The sequence below is a fragment of the Pinus tabuliformis genome, chromosome 6 (assembly GCF_031772625.1).
Source record: "Pinus tabuliformis cultivar Carrire ecotype Pingquan chromosome 6, CPIR1, whole genome shotgun sequence".
NCBI lineage: Eukaryota > Viridiplantae > Streptophyta > Pinopsida > Pinales > Pinaceae > Pinus > Pinus tabuliformis.
In genome coordinates this window covers 500,261,756-500,276,409 of record NC_142292.1, presented here as the reverse complement: position 1 = coordinate 500,276,409, position 14,654 = coordinate 500,261,756, and the positions used below count along the sequence as shown (strand labels likewise).

Genomic DNA, 14,654 nt, shown 5'->3' with positions numbered 1-14,654 from the left:
AAATTTACAAATAATATTAATAATAAACGCTCATATATAAATATAAATATTAATCCTAATCATAATTAATAGTCTGCCTCTTTAATTCACTCATTTTAATACAATTACCTAAAAAGCTATATAAATAAACCAATATTAATAACATTAATTTTAAAATAATAATAAGTTATTAATCTTTTATAACTTTTAATTTTTGATATATGCTTTTAAGTTAATCATTAAACAACAACAAACACTTATATATAATATTAATAATAATCTAGACATTTATATATAATATTTTTAATAAACTAGAAATCAAAATCAAGCATACTTAAATTAATATTAATTAATAGCCTATTTTTTAATTCACTCATTTTAATACAATTGCCTAAAAAACTACATAAATAAACCTACATTAATAACATTAATTTTAAAATAATAATAAGTTATTAATCTTTTAAAACTATTAAAATTTTGATATATTCTTTTAAATTAATCATTAAACAACAAAAAAAACATTTTTATATAATATTAATAATAAACATTCATATATAAATATTAATGTTAGTCCTAAGCATAATTTATAGCCTACCTTTTTAATTCGCTCATTTTAATATAGTTACCTAAAAAACTAGATAAATAAACTAACATTAATTTTAAAATAATAATAAGTTAGTAATCTTTGATATATTTTTAATTTTTGATATATGACTTAATTCAATCATTAAACAACAACTAGCATTTACATATAATATTGATAATAAACTAGACATTTATATATAACATTTTTAATAAACTAGAAATCAATATCAAGCATACCTAAATGAATCCTTAAGTGAAAATCAATCAAGATAAAAAACCGACAATAAAAATCATTAAGCTATAAACTATTAACTATTAATTGCTCCAAGAAATCACACTCTCTCTTCTCAAAATTAAGATTATAGCCCTGATGATGGATTCACTTAGCTACTCTGAAACGTTGGTTACTAAATGATAACAAGTTTTTTACACAAATATTTTTGAGATACTTGTGAAGTTGTTGACATGTATTTGGTACTTATAAATGAAATTATTATATTCCACAAATTTCCAAAGAATATTGTATCATATAGGGATTCATGATTCACTTCAAAGTTCTATACTTGCACAATTTTTTTTAGGAAACCAACTAAATTTAAGTACAACTTATCATCCTGAGATTAATGGACATACAAAAATAGTAAACAATGTAATGGAATATATGCCAAGAATGTATGTCATGGACTAATAAATAGATTGGGAAAATTACTTTCCTTTATTTGAATTTTCTTACAATAATCATTACCATACTTCAATTACAATGCCTCCATTTGATGAATTATATGGAAGACCTTGCAAGACACCACTAATTGGGATAGGTTAGAGGATCAAGTGATTTTGGAGCTATAATTAATTCAAGAGATGGAAGAGTAGGTAAAAAAAAAAATAGAAAACGGTTAAAATAAGCAAAATATAGACAAAAACCTATGTTCATGCTCACAAGATAAATAGGAATTATGGTGTAGGAGATTATGTTTTTATGTGCATCAGGCCAAACAAAAGCACCACTAGATTTGGAAAGGGGATAATGTTGTCACCCCAGTTTATCTAACCATTTAAAATTCTTGAAAGCATTAGACTTGTCACCTAGCATCTTGCATTTAAACCCCACTTGCATAAAATTAATAATGTTTCTCATGTACATGTACTAGGACACTACATAGTTGTTGAATCTCATAACCCTCAATGGAAGGAATTGCAGTTATCAAACGAGAGAATTGTTGTGTTTGAACCATTACATATACTATAAATTAGGGTTTGATAGCTCATGCACCACCTGGTGGACCAATTTAAGGTCCAATCGAACAAGTATAGTCCTAGGTCTCCTCCCTAGGAAGACACAAAAACCATGCTACAGAATTATCCCAACTTGTTTTGATTTTGAAAAAATTAAATACATTATTCTGTATATTGTTACCTTTATTAGGTACATGCATGAAACTATCATTTTGTATATCCTTACTTTTATTAGTCATATGCATGAAACTATCATTTTGTATATCCTAACTTTTATTAGCTAGATGCATGGAACTATCATTTTAAGAGTTACAAATGAGAATGTTATTCTTAAATGATTATGTTTTTTCATGTATGTTTAATTAAATATGCACATGTTACTGGTACATGGATATGAAAGTGAATTTTGTTATGAATGAAAGTGCTACATATTATGTTTTACTAGTGAGCATGCATGATTATGTTAAAGACCATAGAGTTTGTATTATTGATGAGATGAATATAATTATAGCGATCACACTTAATTATTTGATGTAAAATTTAATTGCAAGTATATTGGTTAGACATAGCCATGATCATTATGTGTACTTAGAGATCAATATCACAAGATGTTAGTAAAATTTGAATGTTGTGAAACCTCTATTTGAATATATTTGGTGATGAATATAATGATACATATGTTATAATGCATCAACAAGTATTTATATTGTAGATTCTACCATTCCAAACCAACCTTATGATGACAAAACTCTAAGAACAGTTGAGGCCCAATGAAATTTCATGTTAAGGCGTTAACCATGGTCCTACCAGGAGGGATGGAGGTGTTGCCCATCATTTATCCTGTCAAACCTAGAGTCATGTGAGGATTGTGATGATGTTTGCTAGATGCCTACTGAGGAAGTTATGTCTATGTAGGCAATGCTCCTACTCTTGGTGTTTTTTTACGGATGGTTAGGTCAATATACTTAATGCCATGGTACAGATAGGAAGGGATCGAAAGAGATTAAGGTGAATAGGATGCTACTAGGATTTCTTGGAGACTCTCTCGAGTAGGGCATGATTATTAATTTTATCACTAATAAATGTTCAAAATAAAAATTTTAAGTGTCATAATGTTATAAATGAGAATACAATCAAAGAAATATACATGATTATATTAATTTATATAATAATTACTAATATACTATATAAACCCTAACTTCAGGACAAAGTCTTCTAGAGAGGGGCATGTAATGACTCATCTTGAATTACCAATAAATATGATTATTAGCATGCATACAAGGCCTGCGTATATTAAATTCATATGCATGCATCACATGCATTCCACTAATATGCACAACAATTAATTATATAAAATGACTAAGTGTATAATCTTTAAAATTATTAATTGCCTCCCTAATTATATAATAATTAACATAAAATATATTAAATATATGTTGATTAATAAAATATTAATTAGATAATAGTCTTTGTGAGTGGTAAAGTTAATATTCATTTATAAAACTTTAGACAATATATAAGGGATCTCGAAAGGCCTTCCACTCAAATAAGCAATAAAGAGTTGGTCCAATATATGAATATTTAATTGAAAGGTTATGTCACTGACTCAAATGACCACTAAAAGTCACCTAAGAAATATATATTTAATCAAAAGGGCGTGCAATTGACTCAATGACAATTAAGAGTTACGTAAGATATTACGATCTCAATAATAATTATGAGCTCATTATTAAATAATTAATTAAAATATAAGGTGACCAAATCGAGGAAGAAAAATTCCTTTTATAAAGAAATATACATGGAGAATGAAGGGGTTTTTCGTACTAGAAATGGGAGATCGGACAATTTTGAAATATGACGGAGAAACTTTGTCAACTAGAGGAAAATTAGAGGAAAATTGAGGGATGAGAGATGTCGTTAAAGATTCATTTACAAATCTATAAGACATTGGCATTATTCTTGGGGTTTTCGGAATTGGGGTAGAAGACTTTGATTTGGAAGACTTATAGGTTTGGGCGTGGGAGAGATTGATCCTAGATAGGTAGGGAGGAATTGGCTGGCTTGGAAATGGAAACAATGGGCTTGGACTTGGAAGGATGTTAGAGAATGGAAATATAATGTTAGGTACTACACTAAAAATAACATCTTTGTATTAATAGATAAACTTTATTTGTTTTAATATGAGGGAGGTATGTAATTTCTTCACCACTTAATATGTAATTGAAAAATGGCATGTTAAAATAATACTATTGATATCATATGATAGGTAATTCATTTTATGTTCAATTGACATATAAAATTTAAAACAAAATATATTAATAACAAAAAATAATTTTAATGTCAACCATAAATAAAAAATTTCAAAGTCCATATTAAAACATAATTTTCTATCAACTTTATATAGAGATAAATAAAGTAATTTAAATTAAAAAAGGGTTATCTTTTCACCTTTGAAGGGAGATGTGTAAATTATTAATATGGATTTGACGAGTAACATTTAAAAAACATTAATAACATTTTTTTGAGTGGGTTATAAATCAAATATTTCAATAATCCATTAATAGTTGTTTTCTAATTCAAGGTGTGATGGGGATTTGCAATTCTCTCAGTGTTTAATATGGATTTGATATGTAACATTTTAATAAATATTAATAATAAAAATAATGAGAGAGAGAGCACTTATAGATATATGTTTTCTATTTTGGAATATGAAAATGATTATATTAACATTTTAATGTGGAAAACATGAATCATAAATATATTTTTTCAATGTTAGGTACATATATATTATATAAAATAAGTGAGAATGAAAAACAACTCTTATAGCTAATTTTTTTTAATATATTAACATGTTACTCAAAACCAACACAAATCAATCTTAAGTCTGATCTACCAAGATCTAATACAAATCAAAGCTCTAAAGGCACAAACCTTTCCTAAAGTTCTCCCAATTATCTCAAGACTCACGATTAAACATCAACTGAGTTGCCCCCTCAGTACAAACCTTTCCTAAAGTTCCACCAATTGAATTGTCCCATAATCTCTAGAGGTACAAACATTTCCTAAAGTTCTCTCAATTATCTCAAAACTCGCAATTACGAACCAATTGAATTGTCCCCTAAAACGATAATAACATTAACAATTTAAAAAACATATAAACATAATTAAATAATAACTATTTATTTATTTTTAAATATAAATAAATGAAAAAATATAAATTTTCATTTAAAGCAACACTATAAAAAGAAAAAATATTTAAATATTATATGAAATATAAATCTTCCACGTTTAAAAACTTTAAGGAATAATTTTCTTTACTAGGATATTTTTAACTTTTGAAAAGAATTAAAAATATTCCATACTCGTTCTTTTCTAATTGATATATAAAATTTTTACATTAAAATAAAATATGTATATTCAAAATCATGTTTAAGATTAACAAGACATGCCTAAAGGCAACAAGTCCCTGCCACCAAAGCAGCGTATTCTTAGTGATAGTAAGAAGAGCTCATTAACCGAGTTGGAAAAGAGCTTAGATCGTATAAGCATGAACAAAGTGATTTAACACCTAAAATTGACTTTCTATTATGTTTTTGTACATGTGGCAAGGGTGGATCAGGCAGTGTGCCAGTGTGTCTGCATGTATTACACATGTACACGGTAGAGGCATTACAGACCCAGTTCCTACCAAACATTAGTGCTCCGCTAGCAATTGCCCATTCTAGTACTAATCACTGGCACTTCTCCGATACAACTTGATAGCGGGAGGGAAGGAATGTAGTGTTTCTAATCCACTAGGCCATGTGAATTATTGTGAAGTGCACCAACACAAGAACTCGATCAGCAGTAAAGTGCCCGTCTGTTCTATTGGTCGTATCTGTTGCAATTTGCCAAAGTTATGTTTGTTACGGGACACCGAGTGACTCCCAAACAATTGAATATTACACATCAATGACCTAACTAGTTGGTAGCCATTAGAAATTAGCCCTAAAACAAAACAACAAACAACTATTAAACATACACTAATAAACCAAAAAAATGGACTTCATTTAATGGAGAATATAATGAAAAAACTCCATGATGTATGTAGCCTGTATAAGAAACTATTAAACCAAAAAGAAGGAATTGCCTATATAAATATTAATTGGCCCACTCACACAATTATTAATGTGACTTGTGTTTTTGGCCCACTCATACAATTAATAACGTGACTTTGTTATTTGTAGGATCTCCTTTGTTTTTGCTAAAATAAAATGTCCTCTTTCAACTTGTCCTAAATTGACTGTTACAAATCAAGAGCATTCAATGATGTTTGTCATAACTTGTTCTAAATTGACTCTTACAAGTCAACGAACATTCAATAAAACCTGTAAAAGGTAAAGACTCGTTGGAGCAAACAATGCGCAGCAAAAATTTAACAGGCATACACAGCACATACAAAATCATAAAAATAACACAAAGATTTAACGTGGTTCACCCAACCAATCTGGGCTACATCCACGAAATAGAGGCATCGACAATCTTATTATTCAACACGAGAGTACAACAATTTAATTCCTCACACACACTCTCAGCTCCTCTTATTTTCTACACTCATATCCTCTACGGGCTTACATTTCTTATAGCTGGAGTAGAAAACTGAATCATAAATTCTCTCACAACAAATATAGGATGCATTAACTCCTCCTCAAGAATAATGGAGCTAATATAGCAACAAATCCTATTGTTGTCACCTACATGAGATTTTTGCTAAATTAAATAAAACAGAAAATCTCAACAATCTCCACCTTGACAACAATTAGCCTGATACCCTATTGATTTATTATTTTATCTTTTCTGCAAGCCAAGAGAAGCCAGACACGAACGTAGCTTCTCTAAAAAAACTGGTTTCGTGAACATGTCTGCACAATTTTCCTTTGTATGCACTTTTTCAAGAGAGACACCACTTTCAGTGATAACCTGTCTTACAAAATGGTACTTGATAGGTATATGCTTTGATTTACTATGATAGGCCGAATTCTTAGCCAAATGAATTGCACTTTGACTATCACAAAATAACTTGATGTTGTCTTGCAACCTACCGAACTCACCAAACAAACTTTTTAACCAAACCGCTTCTTTGCAAGCATGTGAAGTAGCTATGTATTCTGCTTCAGTAGTGGATAAAGCAAAAATGTTCTGTAGCTTTGACATCCAGCTAATAGCTCCACCTGCAAGAGTAAAGACATATCCTGAAGTTGACCTTCTCTTATCCAAATCACCTGCAAAATCGGAATCAACATATCTGCAAACAAATTCACTACTCCTGTTATAAGTGATATAATAATCACTTGTGCCTCTCAAAGACCGAAGCACCCATTTCACTACTGACCAGTGTTCTTTTCCTGGATTTGCCATATACCTGCTGATAACTCCAACTGCATGTGAAATATCTGGTCGAGTACAAACCATCGCATACATTAAAAAACCTACTACATTGGCATATGGAATTCGAGACATATATTCCTTTTCTTTATTTGTATTAGGACATAAACTAGAAGAAAGCTTAAAATGGGAAGCTAAAGGGACTAAAACAGGCTTCACATTGTTCATACCAAACCTCAAGAGTGTTTTCTCAATATACTTCTGTTGTGATAGCCACAGCTTACCATTGCTCCTGTCTCTGAAAATCTCCATGCCCGAAATTTGTCTTGCTGCTCCTAGATCTTTCATATCAAATGTCCTAGCCATATGAGCCTTTAACCTGTTGATCTCTATTATGTTTTTTCTTGCTAAAAGCATATCATCAACATACAAAACTAAGATAATGAACATGCCATTACTTAATTTCTTAAAGTAAACACAATGATCATATTCACTTCTTATATAATTTTGACTCATCATGAAAGAATCAAATTTCTTGTACCATTGTCGAGGTGACTGCTTCAGACCATACAATGATTTCTTGAACCTGTAGACAAATTTGTTGTTGCGATTTTGAACAAACCCTTCCGGTTGTTCCATGTAAATCTCCTCATCTAAATCTCCATGTAAAAATGCAGTTTTAACATCTAATTGTTGTAATTCTAAATCAAGTAAAGCAACTAATGCTAATACAATTTGAATTGAAACTATTTTTACAACTGTTGAAAATATCTCATGAAAATCAATGCCTGCTTTCTGAGAAAAACCTTTTGCGACCAGCCTTGCTTTGTACCTGTCGTCTGTATCATCAACACCCCTTTTCAATTTGTAAACCCATTTACATCCCACAGTTTTTCTATCTTTAGGAAGTTCTACCAGATCCCATGTGCCATTCTTGTCTAATGCCATTATCTCGTCCTTCATAGCTTCTTTCCACTTTCCACTTTTAGAACCTTCTACAGCTTCCTGCTAGCACAAAGGTTCATCATCGTTAGTAGTTAAAGCAACTGAAGTAACATAATCATCATACCTTTTAGGAGGACGTTTGATTCTCGTGGACCTCCTTAAAGATGTTTCTGGTACTTCTACAATTTGCTGATTATTATCTGTATGAACTTCTTCATGATATGCATCTGAAACATGTTCATGATCTACATCTGAATCTTGTTCATGATCTGCATCTGAAACTTGTTCATGACTCACATCTGAACCATGTTCATCTTGACTATCATCAGTATTTGAACTGGTTTCAAACTGAATGTGTTGAAGCTTAGATACATTATCCTGTATCAATTTATCATCTACATTTGGATTTTCAAGTGAGGATTCATTAAATTTAACATCTTTGTTAATGACGATGTTGTGAGTATTAGGATCCCACAATCTGTATCCCTTAGTCCCATCACCATATCCAACAAAGATATATCTTTTTGATTTAGGATCTAATTTAGAACGCTAATGTTTTGGAACTAGAGCATATGCATCACAACCAAAAACTTTTAGTTTAGAATAATCACAAGGATGACCTTTCCATACATCTTGAGGAATTTTGCATCCTATTGTAGTTGATGGTGATCGATTTATCAAATAGCAAGCTGTAGAAACCGCTTCTGTCCACAATTCCTTCTGCAAATTGGCGTTACTAAGCATACTTCTTGCTCTCTCTAAAAGAGTCATGTTCATGCCTTCAGCAACTCCATTTTGTTGAGGAGTATATACAGTGGTTTTATGTCTTTCGATCCCAGCGTCCTTGCAATAATTATCAAATTCCTTTGAAGTAAACTCACCACCATTGTCAGTTCTTAAACATTTAATGGTTCTTCCAGTGATGTTTTGAACTAATGCTATAAACTGTAAATACATCAGACTTCTTCTTTAACATGTAGACCCACACTTTGCTAGAGAAATCATTAATAAAAGATACAAAATATGACGATCCTCCATATAAGGTTGTAGGAGATGGACCCCAAACATCAGAATGGATATAATCAAGGATTCCCTTACTAGTATGTTTTCCAGTTTTAAACTTCTTCTTGCTTTGTTTCCCAAACAGACAATGTTTGCAGAAATCTAACTTAACAGACTATAAATTAGGAAGTAACTTATGATCAGATAAAATCTTTAAACCTCTTTCGCTCATATGGCCCAACCTTTGATGCCATAAACGAATAGAATTACTGTCGTTTTCATACACTGTAGAAACATGATCTGACTTTGTTCTTCCTTATAACTGAAAAAGGTTTCCAACCTTCTTTGCTTTCATTACTAGTAAAATTCCTTTATAAACTTTCATTACTCCACCTTGAATAAAAAATTTATATCCATTAGTGTCTAGTACTCCTAGTGAAATGAGGTTTTTTCTTAGTTCAGGTACATGTCTTACATCAGTTAGAATTGTATTTGTCCCATGAAACATTTTAAGTTGGATGCTTCCAATTCCCACAATGTTACATGTGACATCATTTCCCATGTAAACTACTCCATCATTGATTGATTTATAAGTTTTGAACCATTCTCTATGAATGCACATGTGATTTGATGCACCAGAATCTAATAGCCAATGTTGATCATGATTAGACAAATCAACTGATAGCACTTCATCACTCATACCTGTCTTGGATGCCGAACCTGTATCTGTCATGTTTTCTTCTTTCTTCTCTGTTGAAGAGTCTTCTTTGGATGTTTGTTCTCTCTTCCAACAGTCCTTCTTCAAATGTCCCGATTTGCCACAAAACCAGCACTTTACCTTACTCTTCTTCCCTTTCGATTTTGAACATGAGTCGTTGTGCTTACTGAAGCGTCTTTCTTTAGAATGACCTCTGACCATCATTGCTTCTGATGTAGAGGTTTCTGAATTTGACCTCTTCCTTGTCTCTTCGGACAACAAAGCTCCAAAAGCGTCATCAAATTCAAGGGTTTCTGATGAACTAAGACTTATAGAAGTAACAAAATGATCCCATGACTCGGGCAATGAGCATAATAAAGTTATAGCTTTATCTTCTGATTCAAATGTTACTTCTATACTTTCTAATTGCACCAGGAGAGTATTAAAGATATTCAAATGATCAGTAATAGTTGTACCTTCCTTCATGCACAAACTGTACAATTGTCGCTTCAGAAGAATCCTATTGGTTAAGGATTTTTTCATGTATAGCTTCTCAAGCTTTGTCCACAAACCAGCAGCAATTTTCTCTGACACAATGTTAAACAAAACATCATCCGCCAAACACAGTCGAATACCGCTCAATGCTCTTCCATCCAATTCGCTCCATTCATCATCTGTCATGGTGTAAGGCTGTTTGGATTTTCCCAACAACACCTTCACCACGCCTTGTTGCACAAGTAGATCATGCATCTTCACTTTCCAGATCTCGAAGTTGTTTTTGCCATTGAACTTCTCGATCTCAAAACGAGCACTTTGAGTTTTTGCCATGTTGTAACAAACAAAAAAAATCTCCAATTCCAACTTTTAATAAATGAAGTTCTTATTTAAAAAATGCCTTTACCTTATACTAAAATGCCCCTACCATACCATGTCATTATAATTTCAAAAAACAAAAAATTGCAGTTTTACTAGAGGGAAAAATGCCTAGCGCTCCTCGACGGTGAAAGATCCGTGCCTGAAACAAAATCCACGCACGGAATGAAATTAGCGCAATTAACCCTTTCGTTTCCGCGCCAATAGCCCTTTCTGGCGCGCTGGCGCGACTGTTTCTGAATCTATTGGCGAGATTAACCCTTTCGTTTCCATGCCAATAGCCCTTTCTGGCGCGCTGGCGCGACTGTTTCTGAATCTTTCGCGCCAATGGGCGCGACTGTTACTGAATAAACCGCGCCAGCCCTTCTTTAGTTAAAAATTGGCGCGATTGTTCTTACCAAAACCGCGCCAACGAAAAATCTCGACCTTCCTCCTTCCGCAGCATCTCTGTCACACGTACCAGCTCCACAACATGTTCTGATACCAATTTTTGGAGCAAACAATGAACAACATAAATTTAACAGTCATACACAGCACATACAAAATCATAAAAATAACACAAAGATTTAACGTGGTTCACCCAACCAATCTGGGCTACATCCACCAAATAGAGGCATCGTCAATCTTATTATTCAACAGGAGATTACAACAATTTAATTCCTCACACACACTCTCAGCTCCCCTTATTTTCTACACTCATATCCTCTACGAGCTTACATTTCTTATAGCTAGAGTAGAAAACTGAATCATAAATTCTCTCACAACAAATATAGGATGCATTAACTCCTCCTCAAGAATAATGGAGCTAATATAGCAACAAATCCTATTGTTGTCACCTACATGAGATTTTTGCTAAATTAAATAAAACATAAAATATCAATAAGGATCAACCATTTATGTTTCAAAAAAGAGCCTACTGGTACAAGGACAAACATTACAATAAAAGTCTTCATGAGTAAAAGTTGGAAAAATGCCATCAATTGAATTTCGTTCAGTAATACACGCACTTACTGGAATCTGTAGCAGTTGTAACCAAAATTCTTGCTTCATCTAATTAGAATCAGCCTTATGCTGACCGAGAGACATCTGAGTATGATTGAGTGACATCTAATTCTGAGTGGAGACAACCTAATTCTGTTTGTATTCTCCCTTATTCAGAGAAGGGTGCAACTCGTATAGTGGCTCAATGATACACAAGCAATCAATTCAAATAAGTTAGGCTTCGAAATAACTTTGAAGGTAGGCAGAGTAAGTGATTGGTGATTCAACCCTTGCAAATATTACGAAGCCCATCCACGAGAGCATCCCGTGAAATCTCTATAGAAAGTATCTGAAAAGTGAAAATTGAGTAATAAAAAATGCATTTGAGTCTCCATGATCAAGCACGTGTTTTTGGAAAAGATATGATAAGAAGATGTGCATGGAAAATTTGGTGACATGTTGACGAAGGATGGATGTTCTGATTTCGCCATGAGATTCCGTCGTGAGAGTTCCTACTTAATCATTCTAAATATCATTGGAGAATGGGCTAACATGCAATGAATTTTAGCCACTTTCCAAGATATATGTATGTAATCATGGTTGTGCCAGGTTAAGATGCGTATGTTTTCCACTTGTCTAAACATGCAATCATTCTTTGAAGGTGTCTTTGAAACAAAGATTAAGAAAACTCTACTACGCTTTACACATTGAGATGGAAACGTTGCTATGCTCTGCCTACAGAGGATAGGTAGCTGAAATCAAGGGGATCAGAGCTCTGAAATAGGTAGCCGAAATCAAGGGGATCAGAGCTGTGAAAGCACATGGTAGTTGAGGCAACCCATGAGCAGTAGCTTTCGAAATGACTGACAGAGTGGCGCAACCGATCCTTTATCCAAATCTTGAAACTGAGAGGCTCTGACTACCCAAGAGGTGCTGAATCGAGATTCAGGTACTTCAGAGAAGGATAGCAGAAAATGGGGCACCAAATTCATATTCTATCCTTCGGCCCCTTCCGCCCACCCTCACAACCAAGACGCTGCGACATGGACGGCCCCAATAGAACATCTCATCCCCAGCTCGTATATTGTGCATCCATCACCAATAGAGCATTCAAAGTGTGCACTCGCATAAAAAAAAGTTTGATCAAACAAAGAATTCTCTATTTTTTTCTCATATTAGATTTGTCTATGTGCAGCCCCAATGCAGTCGGTGTAGCACTACTTCAACAAATGGACCGAGAAAGCTGAGAATTTGGCCTTAGAGGTCTGGACCAACTACAAGTATAAGTTCACCTTTATCGTATTTTTCTTGCTCGACTACTTTCATTTTGAATTAATGGATTTCATTTAAATGCAGTGAAAACTGGAAAGAACATGTCAGATGTGGTGTGGGTAAGCTGACCTTGGGTGTCAAAGCCCTAACGAAAGCAAGCTTTGAAGCTCTGTTCCAACATACCTTTTCCATTTGTCCAGAGAAGAAGTTACAGAAAGCATACGCTTGTTATATGTCAACTTCCACTGACCCTGTTGCGGGAACTTTATACATCTCCACCGTGAAGATCACATTCTACAACAGTCACCCCTTATCATTCACCGCTCCTTCCGGAGAGGCATCCTGGAGTTACTACAGGGTGAGTGATGCCTATTTTACTTGATGGAATCCTTTAGTATAAAAATTGGGGGAAATTGAAATAGTGATAAAATTGAATGCAGGTTGTGAATCCTTTTGTAAATAAAGACAATCTCGCTGAAAAGTATATTTAGATTGTGACAGTCCACTGTCACAAGTTCTGGTTCCTTGTATTCATTAACTATGAGAATCCCTGAGAAATTTGTAGGAATCCATCCTGAATTCAGCATGCTCAGCATCCACCTCGTGAGCATCAACCATCCTCTTGAACCATCAACCGACCCCACAGCTGCCCACTAGTATTATATCTTTGATGTCTAGAAATTGTGTTGCATGTACATGGTGCTCACTGCCACTAGGTATCAGGGATGTTCAGCCTACCCATCGCCACCTGACTGCCCAAGCCACAACACACCGCATCAACATGCATTCGCTCACTGCCACTAGGTACAAGGTGTGTCCAGCCCATCCACCACCACCTACCTGCCCAGGCCATGACACACTGCACCAACATGCCATTGCATTCACAGATGGCTGAAATAGCCTATTGAACTTTGCTCAGTTAGCGATAATGTCTCGCAAAGATTAGCTGGGAGGCTACAGTGAACAACCCTTGTTTCTATCAAGACAAAAGAAAGCTTAGAAGAAAGCTTGGAAGGTGCGAGTGAAAGCGACTGCCTAGTTCTCGCATAACAGGTTCGACCAGTTTGGGTTCTTTTTTTTTCTTCGCAAAGCACCGAAAGTGTCCATTGAACCTGTCCAGCTAGATCATCTATGTAATTAACTCGAGCTCAAAAATTCAAATTCAAGTTAATAGTATATTCAAATTCAAGTTAATAGTATCTTGTGATGCAAAAATTCAAATTCAAGACTAGGATACAGAAATAGAGAAATTCATAACATTTTAACAATATCTGGATAATATTTTATGTGGCTTGAATTTTCAGCAACGGCTTGAGAAGCACAACCAGCATAGAGGCTATGCTACCTAAAGCAGCAAGGCCATACTACCGTGGTTGGTAGATTACTCGGCCTCCCCTGGCTCTTTCACCGTTTGGGCTCAGCTCCTCCCGCAAACAAAGGATTTTACTATGCTCTTGGCGCAGGCCTACCACACTTTGTGCGTGCGGTGTTTTCACAAGACAGTATTTGCAAATAGTGCCATCCTCTACTGCCATCCTCCCCGTTGGCTACTTAGTATTCCAAGGTTGTCTCTGTGCATTCTGTTACGTAGGCTATGAAAAGAACAAGCATTTTGTTAGGTAGGCTTTGACAGAAACAAGTGTAATTGAACCAGGCCTACTTCAAATTAGCTTCCGGAAGGTAGCACCTTCTTTTGGCAAACCGATGCCTCTGTAACAAA

General features: G+C 33.9%; 1 pseudogene; it reads left to right on the top strand.

Annotated features, from left to right (window-relative positions):
- Nucleotides 1-12,521: 12,521 nt before the first annotated feature.
- On the top strand, nt 12,522-13,488 carry LOC149259511 (GEM-like protein 5; annotated as a pseudogene).
- Nucleotides 13,489-14,654: the final 1,166 nt, after the last annotated feature.